Consider the following 10,016-nt stretch of genomic DNA (forward strand, 5'->3'; position numbering starts at 1 on the left):
ATAGTGCCTTGCCTTGTTTCCTATTGTAGAGGTATAAATTAACAAGGGTCACAATGGTTTGCCCCACTAAGCCCTTAACCATCAGGAGTCTCCCTAAATCATCCAATGGGTGCGACTTGTAGCTAAAGGGAACGTGCTAGGCAGACTATGGCCACCCCTCGGGCTTTGGCCCCCATGTAATTGCTAAAGTAGCTTGTGCGGTATTTATGATTACGGAGGTTAGGGGCAGAATCTTTGCGAGTGTGTTTCTTGCATGAATGCGATATCAGCTTTTAACGCATGGAATTCTCTGAGTGCCAAGGAATATTTTTCAGGGGATTTTAGGCCTCTTATGTTGAGGGTGACCAAACGGAGGGTAACTCAACAAGTACTATCAGCCTAGCTAGGATTGTGGAGTAAGAAGTATCTTCAGGCTAATCAGAACAGTAAACTATATATATGTACTATACAACAATAAGTATATAAATTCAAAAAAGGTAAATTACAAAGCCATCTGTGTATCCCTTGGTAGGAGGAGTTCTCTACAGCAAGGGGGCACGAGTACACCGCAGTTATGTCTTGAAGACCAATGTTTAATGGGGAGGGGGAATGAAATGATATTGATGGCTAGCCTTGAGCAAGTTGTGAGAAGTATTTAGTTATAACTAGCTTGGAGACAAGCCTCTCTGCCATCCCATGGTTCGTTTACGATTGGTAGTGGGGGCTATTTGGGATCAGATAGTGTTCTACCTAAATATCTAATTTGTTGGGATTGTTTGGGTTTTTTTTTGTTTTGTTTTTTAACAAAACATCGATCGCTCTTATTATAGGTATTGTCAAGGAATGAGTTATATGAAGTTGCGGATTGTGTCTACCAAACCAGAGCTTTTAGCACCAATCCTAGCAACAAAGTTAATGCAGGTTATAACCAGGTTAACATACACATAATGTCACATCACATGCCTTCTAGCCTAAGAAGAAGCAGTTGGGAAAAAACTTAGTATGAGGTAGTGATATACCGAGTCGAGGTCGGCCAAGATGTACTGAGAGGAGAAGTAGATAGGGAGAAAGTTCTATACTTTGACCAGAGTTGGTTTTGTAGGGTTTTTTTGTTTGTTTTTTTAATTGATTACATTTTTTTATGGGGGCAGAGCCTAACCTTGAACCAGACCTGACGCCATCTCGCACCGCTCCAATCACAAAGCCAAATGAAAGCTTGTTTTTGGAAGATTCAACCCCCCCACCACCCTGATAAACACCGGCAATCACAGAGGTGAACACTAAAGAGGCATTCTATGCTGTTTCTACACTCTACCAAAGCGAAACAACAGAAGCGTAGGTCTGGGGCCTACAGACCACCCACGGACCTAGACCTGTCTGCACTGCTCAGGTGCCTCGCGCCTTTTGAAGACTCTTCAATGGAGGCTTTCCCAATTGCTTCTCTCCCTATCCGGACATTGACCAAGGAGCGACGGACCCAGAGGTTCACTCAGGAGCCATCTTCAGGGTCCAGAGATATCCGGTCCATGCTTCAGTGGCAGCCGCATCCCAAGATGGCAGAGATGGCAGGACACAAGGCCATGCATTCTCAGACCCTGACTCAGCCCCTGAACAAGTACCTCACCCTGTAGGGGATGCAGATGGGTCAACACCAGTCACACAGCGTTACTTTCGCAACCTGGTCACAGAAATCAAAAGCCTTTTGGCAGCTGATGTGGCAGTCATAAAAGCTGATATACAATGAATTAGAGACAGAGTAAATGCCTCAGAGGAAGACATTGCAGAACTCAAGAAGGGCCTGTTGTCCCTAATGGACTCTGTTCTAACCCTACAAGCTAATCAACAAGCTCTTTAACTACACTACACAACTCTTGATGACAATCACCTAAAAATAAAGGGTATACCTGACCTAATCAAGCCTGATAAGCTTCCACACTATATGAGGTGACTTGTGGCTTCAATACTACCAACAGGTCAGGCAAAGAAGTTCTACTGACTGCAAATCTCAGGCAAAGCTCCTGCTATCATGATACGAGCCGTCATCGTCTGCTGTTCCACCTCACGCGATAAAAGAACCTTGCTGGAAGCACTACAGGGCAAGACGTTGTTAACATTTGAAGGCTCCAACCTCTCTTTCGACCAAGACCTCACTAGGTCCACACTACAGTGGTGAAGATACCTGAATCCTGCCACCAGCGGTGGGAATAGAATATCACTGGAGATGGCCCAGGTACCTGGTGGTGTCACATGACGGGACTGTACAAAAAATATCTACGCTTGTGCAATTCATTTAGTTTAGAAATGTAAATTCCGCCGAATTTCGGCAATTCAGACAATTGGATGCTTCTGAATGTCGGAATTGCCGAAGTGCTGAATTTCGGAAGTGCCGAACCGAAGTATCGAAGTGCTTCGGATTTCTGAAAAGTGGCAAAACAAGAGAGAAAGGGAAAATTACGTGAATGATGACAGGAATCTAACACCAAACACATACACAAACTGCACTCACACACTGAACTCTTCACACAGACACATACACACACTGCACCTTTCACTCACACACACTGCACCCCTCACAAACATACACACTGCAGCCTTCACACACACACACACTGCGCTCCTCTTCCCCCCACTGCACACCACACACACGCACTAACTACACCCTTCACACACTGCACTCCTCACACACTGCACCCTTAATGCACACACACTGCACTCACTCACACACGGCACCCTTCACACAGACACACACTGCACCTTTCATACACACTGCACTTTTCATACACACACTGCACCATTCATACACACTGCCCCTTTAATACACACTGCGCCTTTCATACACACTGCGCCTTTCACACACACACACTGCACCCCTCACACACACACACACACACTGCAGCCTTCACACATACTGCAACCCTCCCCTTGTATAGGGGTATATTTAGAAGACAGCCTGACTGCACCTTTCCCAATTGGTCTCACTGTTGTGCACATAAGCTATGTTGCTGATCTCCCTACGCTGTTGTACCATCATGTGAAATTGTCAATGTGATGGACCTCCTGGCACCCTGACCAGGTACCTCCGTCAATCGCTGCTTCCTAGTACTTGCGAGCACCATAAGCACTGTGCTGGAACACCATAACCACCGTAAACCCCACGAACCCCCGCAGCTTGGTTTGGGGTCTCGCCGTCCTCCATCCACCCTAGACCCAAGACCAGGATCCAGCTTCCAGTGGGTAGACCTCTCCTAGTCCAAAGAGTGTAGCAGGAACAGCTCTTATAAGAGCTAGTGATTATACTCAGGTGAGTATATATATAGCAATCCCCAGAGTGTATGTAGTTCTCCAATCCCCCAAATATGAGTCAAGACTTCATGAAGGGGTAAACGAATCTCAATTTAATGGGAGCCACACCTGACCTTTTATGACAATCGCCATGCAAGGGGTACGCCCATATGGACCTTGCTGGGGACTCTAACATAAAGACACAGACAAATAAGAACAGTGATTAAATGCCCGACACTCCCATAACAAACATACAATCTTTCCTCCGTGCCTGGGAGACAACAGGATCAGCAACTGCACCAATTCCAATCAAATCATCTCCAAGCACAGAAAAAACACACCTCTTCAAAACAACCCAAAAACACATAAAACCCCAGAAATGCCACATTCCCCGATAGCCCCGAACCAACACACCCCAAAATCACCCAGATCAGTTCAGGGGTTCAGAAACTTGCTTGAAGTCATTTATTTGACCGACCGCAGGCATGGTCCCATAGCCAAAAATAGTTCCATAGAATCGCAGCTAAGTGCCGCTGGAGGACCGACGAGGTTTTCACAACGAAAATAGTTCCAGGGCATTCGCAGCTAAGACCCCCTGAAGTCTATTTGCGGTTTTGGTCCATGTGAACAATATGGCCGCCACCTCGTGTCTTCCATAGGAATTGCAGCCACCCAGACGAACACTTAGACCACAGAGGTGGAAATTGCAACAATGTATCTATTAAGCTTGACAAGCTCCAGGGTGGTCTCAGGTTTGTGCGGAACCATATAGTCCCAATTGCACGAACAGAGTCTGTTTTAAAGTATTTTAGCCAGGTCTATTGCAGGGGCCATACTCACAGGGTAGGAGGCTGGCAAGCAGGCCCCTCCATAGGCCAGTGGCGAAGTTACTTTAGTCACATCTCTTCCCTCCCAAGGGGAGACTAACCAGATACCTGACCTCCTGTTGGTCGGTACTTGAGTTAGTCAAGTAGCCCACCCATAACCAAGTACTTGACCTGTAGCTCTCGAGTGTCCACCTTTGTCCTGGTGGTCCCCTGCCTTGGTGCCAGCACTTCTGCTGGGGGGACTGGTACAGAGTCCTGCCTTGTAACAAGGGGGCAGGTAGGGCAGAGGCCAGCTGCTCTCTGCCCTGAAGCCAGCTCTTCTGCTGGGAAGATGCTAGGGGGCATGTCTCTGGACAACAGCCCCAGCTGCTGATGGGTAGGACCGACCGTCTCCACTCCCTGTATCTTTCCCTGTGGTTGGGGAGGGGAACCAACTGTCTCCTCCCAAGGTGTCTCTAGCTCCCACTAGAGAGAGGGTGATAGGCTCCTCTCCCTGTGATGCACACTGCCGCTGGGGAGTGAGACTGACCATCTCCACTCCCAATAACTTGCCCTGCCACTGGGGAGAGAGACCCGTTGTCTCCTGTAAGATAAGCTGCCGCTGAGGAGTGCAGGTGATATGCTGCTCTCCCTGTAATGCACACTGCCGCTGGGGAGAGAGACCGGTTGTCTCCTCTCCCTGTAAGGTAAGCTGCCACTGGGGAGTCAAACCGGCTGTCTCAACTCCTAATGACGCTGCATGGTGCTGAGTAGTGAGACCGACTATCTTCATGCCCAGGGGTGCTTGCTGCTGCTGGGATGAGGGACCGACAACATCCTCTCCCGGTAACTCCGACTGGCGCTGATTGTCTCTTCTCCCTTTAACCCATACTGCCTCTGGGGAGTCAGACCAACTGTCTTGACTCCCTGTAACACTGCCTGGTGCTGAACTGGCTTGCCCGGGTGATGCAGATAGACCAACCGGGAGCATGGATATCAAAGTGAGGAACCCAACTACGTTCCTCTAAACCATACCCCTTCCAATGGACAAGATATTCCATATATCCCTTAAGGAATATAGAGTCAACTTGAGATTTAGAGGCGGAAGAGCACGACGCCCAGTAAAATGATTACATACAAGAGGTTTCAACAAGGAGGTATGAAAGACATCAGGCCACTATAGGCCTTGTTGACCCCTCTCCAAACAAAGCACTTATGGTTTTAACCATAAAGCTCTATTTTGGTTTTGTCGCTCCAAATTACAGTGTGCCAGAAGCTGTGAGGCATGTCAAGGTGTTGTCAGGCATGTTGTAACCAGGCTTTTTTTGTGGCATTGGCGCAGTAAAGGCTTCTTTCTGGAAACTTGACCATGCAGCTAATTTTTGTTCAAGCATTGTCATATTGTGCCCATTGAAACAACCACACCATATTTTTCCAGAGCAGCCTGTATTTCTTCTGAGGTTACCTATAGGTTTTTCTTTGTGTCCCGAACAATTCTTCTGGCAGCTGTGGCTGAAATCTTTCTTGGTTTTCCTGATCTTGGCTTGGTATCAAGAGATCCCCGAATGTTCCACTTCTTGATAAGTGATTGAACAGTACTGAATGGCATTTTCAAGGCTTTGGATATCTTTTTATAATATTTTTCCATCTTTCTAAAGTTCCATTACCTTGTTACGCAGGTCTTTTGACAGTTCTTTTCTGCTCCCCATAGCTCAGTATCTAACCTGCTCAGTGCATCCTCGTGATAGCTAACAAACTCATTGACTATTTATACACAGACACTGTGTATATTTAAAAAGCCACATGTGTGGGAAATCAACCTTGAATTGCCATTTTAACTTGTGTTTGTCTGTAACAAGGCCAAACATTCAAGGGTATGTGAACTTTTGGTCAGGCCATTTGGTCGATTTTTGTTATTATGATTTTAAAAGGAGCCAAACAACTATGTGACAATAAATGGCTTTATATTATCACTATCTTTCAATAGAAGAAATTTTTTGCATTAACAGTCATATTTTTAAAATCAATGTAAAAATGTAACAATTTCTGCCAAGGTATGCAAATTTGTTAGCACAACTGTATATAGGCTTTAGAGGTGTCGCTCCTTTATATCAAAATTCATTATTTTTTGTAAGTTCATTATATTTCATATATATATTATATACATAACATTTAAGTATTACAAAACAGAACTAAATATGATCTCTTTCATATGTTATACATGAAAGGCAAACTAGATGTAATATTTGGCTTTATCCCATCAAATAACACTGATAAGTGGCTCAGGGTGGTCCTACACTAAGATGATTAATTTGTTATGCTATGGGGAATTGTCCTGCCATCACTCTAGTAAGGTATCAATCTGTGAAATAAAAAGAAGCATTCATTTTAAATTGGGATGCTCTATCTAAAGAGCTAACATAGAATTGCCAGGTGAGAAAAATCTTTTTTGTCAAAGTGCTTTTTTAATGAGGTTTGAATCGAATCCATTTTAAATAGGAGGCAAATTTTGCGTAGAGCTGTGACAACAGGGAGGTAGCAATCCAGTGGTGTAATATGCAGCCAGGATCATATGAGCCAGTTAAGGAACTCGTCATGAATCCTTCGCCGGGACCCCCAGCACCACTCGTAGCGGATAAATACAAAATGGTTTAGCCTACAATTGAGTTATGTAACTTACAACATGGTCCCAGAAGACCTCGATTCCCATGCACCCTAGATGCAGTATTAATCGCTCACTTTGGGCATTTTTTAAGCAAATTTTTGAGTAGTATAGTAGGCATGGTGTGCAATCTTCAGATGAATTTCCCGATGTAATGTGAGTAGTTTGACAGTGGTTGCTATGAGTTTCCCATGGGTTAATATTGGGAAATGATCTACCAATCGAGAGATACCCGGCTGTATTGTTGAGTGGTCCAAAACAATAAAGTAAGCTAATTGAGTAGGAAGGATCAGTGGGCTGAGTAAGTAAATAATCTTTTGAATGCTCCCAGTCTGTGGGGCTTAAGTGTGGAAGGATAGTGCTAACCAGGCTGCATATCTGCAGGTATGCAAAGAAGGGAACATCGAGGTAGGGAAATTTGTGTTTGACTTGTAGGAAATAGAGGATCGATCTAAAATAGTCATTCAGAAAATTGTGTAGTGTGTGGCTAGGTTGTAGAGTTTTAGATTCAGTTTGACTCTATCAACATACATTGTGAAATGACTCGAAAAAGTATATATTGGGATATAAACATATCACTAGCATACACTGCAATCTGAATAAACAGTGTGGAGGGAACTTTCCATGCTGGCATAAGATGCTGAGAAGATGGGGGTTTATTATGAAAGGAAGGGGAAGGTTGGTGGTGGGCACCAGAATTCCCAGAGATAAAGAGAGATGTATTCTTGTATTAAATGATGTTCTTTCTTTCTTTTTATATTTCTGTCTTTCTTTCTTTCTTTCTTTCTTAAACTTCTTTGAAATACTATTAACAAAATTATTTTACATGTTCCATGTATTGTCTGCTTTCCACTGTGCATGTAGACTAACCCTGGTCAACCTGACAGATTGTGGATTCAGACACATTTTATATGGAAATCTTTATGACAAGGTGCTGTTATGGTGACCTCTAATGGTCTGACAAGGACATGGTATACACTGATATTGCACTAATATTGCCAAACTATCTATGAGTCACACATGATACTCAAGTGTTAATGTATAATATGGCTAAGAGAGGATTTGAAAGAAAATCGTTAAAAATGTAAAATATTTTCCTTTGTTCCGTGCTGATCACTGTACATAGACACACAAAACAAGCGTTTGAAATTTATTTTTCATAGAAATTAATTAGTTCGTTTAAACAATTTACCTAAAGTTTTCTTTATTTTATTATATATTTGTTATTTCATTCAGAGCATGCAACTTCTCTTGGTCAATACATCGACCTCAGAAAAATCCCAGTGGTCCTGTATATTTTGGAGAAAGTAATCACTCTGCTCTGTTGTAGTAACACAAGGACTGTGGGAATAGAGCAATGACTCAGTGTTGTGTCACTCACAAGTAGCTGCTTCATTTTATCGAAGAGTGAAGAGTGAGATATGCCTTCAGAGAATGTCTGGTTCATGTGCAAAATTGACCATGCAAGCCCCTGTTGTGCAGAATTATTTTGGCAACCCACACAGCTTTTCAAACCCTAATATTCAAAGAAGCCTTTAGTTGTCACTTTTGGCCTTCCACTGTAATTTCCAAGACAATGATTGGTAGACATCACAGCAGACTCCCATAATCTTTTATTATTATTATTATTATAATTATTAGTTAACACTTCTATATATAGGAATCTTATCCAGGGTGTAAAAAACAGGGTAAAAAGATATAATACGGAAAATCATCAAAGACCTACAACCTATATTAACAGAAGATGAGACTCTGAAAAACATTTTCCCTGAAACACCCATTTTGGCCTTTAGACAACCACCAAACCTCCAACAAAAATGAATCAACAGGAAGCTGCCCACTGATTGTAAGAATAAAGAAAATGGGACCAGTCGATGCAAAAAACCTCGCTGCAAACTGTGTGAGCACATATGCACAGACAACACAGCCACACACAACAATAAAACCTACAGCATTAAAGGATCATACTCCTGCACATCCAGCAATGTGGTATACAAGATTCAATGCACCAAATGCCACCTAGGATGCTACATTGGGGAAACTATCCAGCAATTAAATGGCAGAATGAATATGCCATGACACTCCATTAAACACCACAAAGAAAGATCGTACTGCACTCCTGTGGGACACCACTTTACCCAGCCTAGCCACTCACTGAAGGACCTAAAAATCTAAGTACTGAAAGGGGTTTTTAAAAATACCCAAGAAAGAAAAACTTTTGAAGCCAGAATGATTAAATGGTTTAACAGCAAGAATAGAGGACTATTGGGTTTGGGTTTCCTGTCCCACTACCAACACTTTACATGAACACTCTCCCAGCATTATCTTACTGTTCTGTCATATGTATCAACACTTTAAAATGCTTTCCAATATGTTTATTCTATCAATATACGAAGTACTATGTGTACACCTATGCTTTCCCATACTCTTATGCATGTATATTTATATATATCACTGTGCATTTATATTTGTGTATATTAGTTCATGTACATGTATGTATATGTGTTTATGTATATGTATATGAACATGTGTTTGTGCGTTCACATATACATTTTTATGTGTGTGTGCATGTATAAAGTGTATCATCCTCTGCACTGTCTGCTTGTTTGTTTTTCTTCTCCCTCTCTCCCCCCTCACTCTGCTCCTCAGAAAGATATTTATGACCCTCTGCAAGAATGGTGTCTATTTTCTATCAAACCTGTGTCTTATCTACACTCATGTCACTTTAACCCCTGTATCACAACTCAACTTTGAATTCTATGTGTCGTCTTGCTCAGAAATGCTTCAGACTTGAGAAAGGGAAGTTCTCCCGAAAGCTTGTCATTAAAAAATTATGTTAGTCCAATAAAAAAGGTATTACAAGATACAGATTTTAACAGTTTTTTTACATCTACATCACTGGACTAATACGGCTACAATCTCTACTTGAACTGCTATTATATATATATATATATATATATATATATATATATATTATATTATATTCAATGTTACCCAGTACACACACTCAAAAACTTGAAAAAATGCCGGGTGCTTACAAAGCCATAGCCACAAAATTATAATAAGTAGTAAATATAGGCTCGCACTCACGGTCTGTAGATAGATAAAATTTCTTGTTTATTTCAATTCATTAAAATATAGTTGCTGCCATCATCATCAACGTTTCAGCCACTCCTGTGGCTTTCATCAGGACCAATTCAGCATAAAAAACATTTCATTTACAAATTACTGCTTATATACAGCTAACTTAATTTAAAAACAATGCTTACCACCTGTGTTCTCGAGTA

Source organism: Pelobates fuscus, chromosome 9, assembly GCF_036172605.1.
Source record: "Pelobates fuscus isolate aPelFus1 chromosome 9, aPelFus1.pri, whole genome shotgun sequence".
In the NCBI taxonomy this organism is placed as follows: domain Eukaryota; kingdom Metazoa; phylum Chordata; class Amphibia; order Anura; family Pelobatidae; genus Pelobates; species Pelobates fuscus.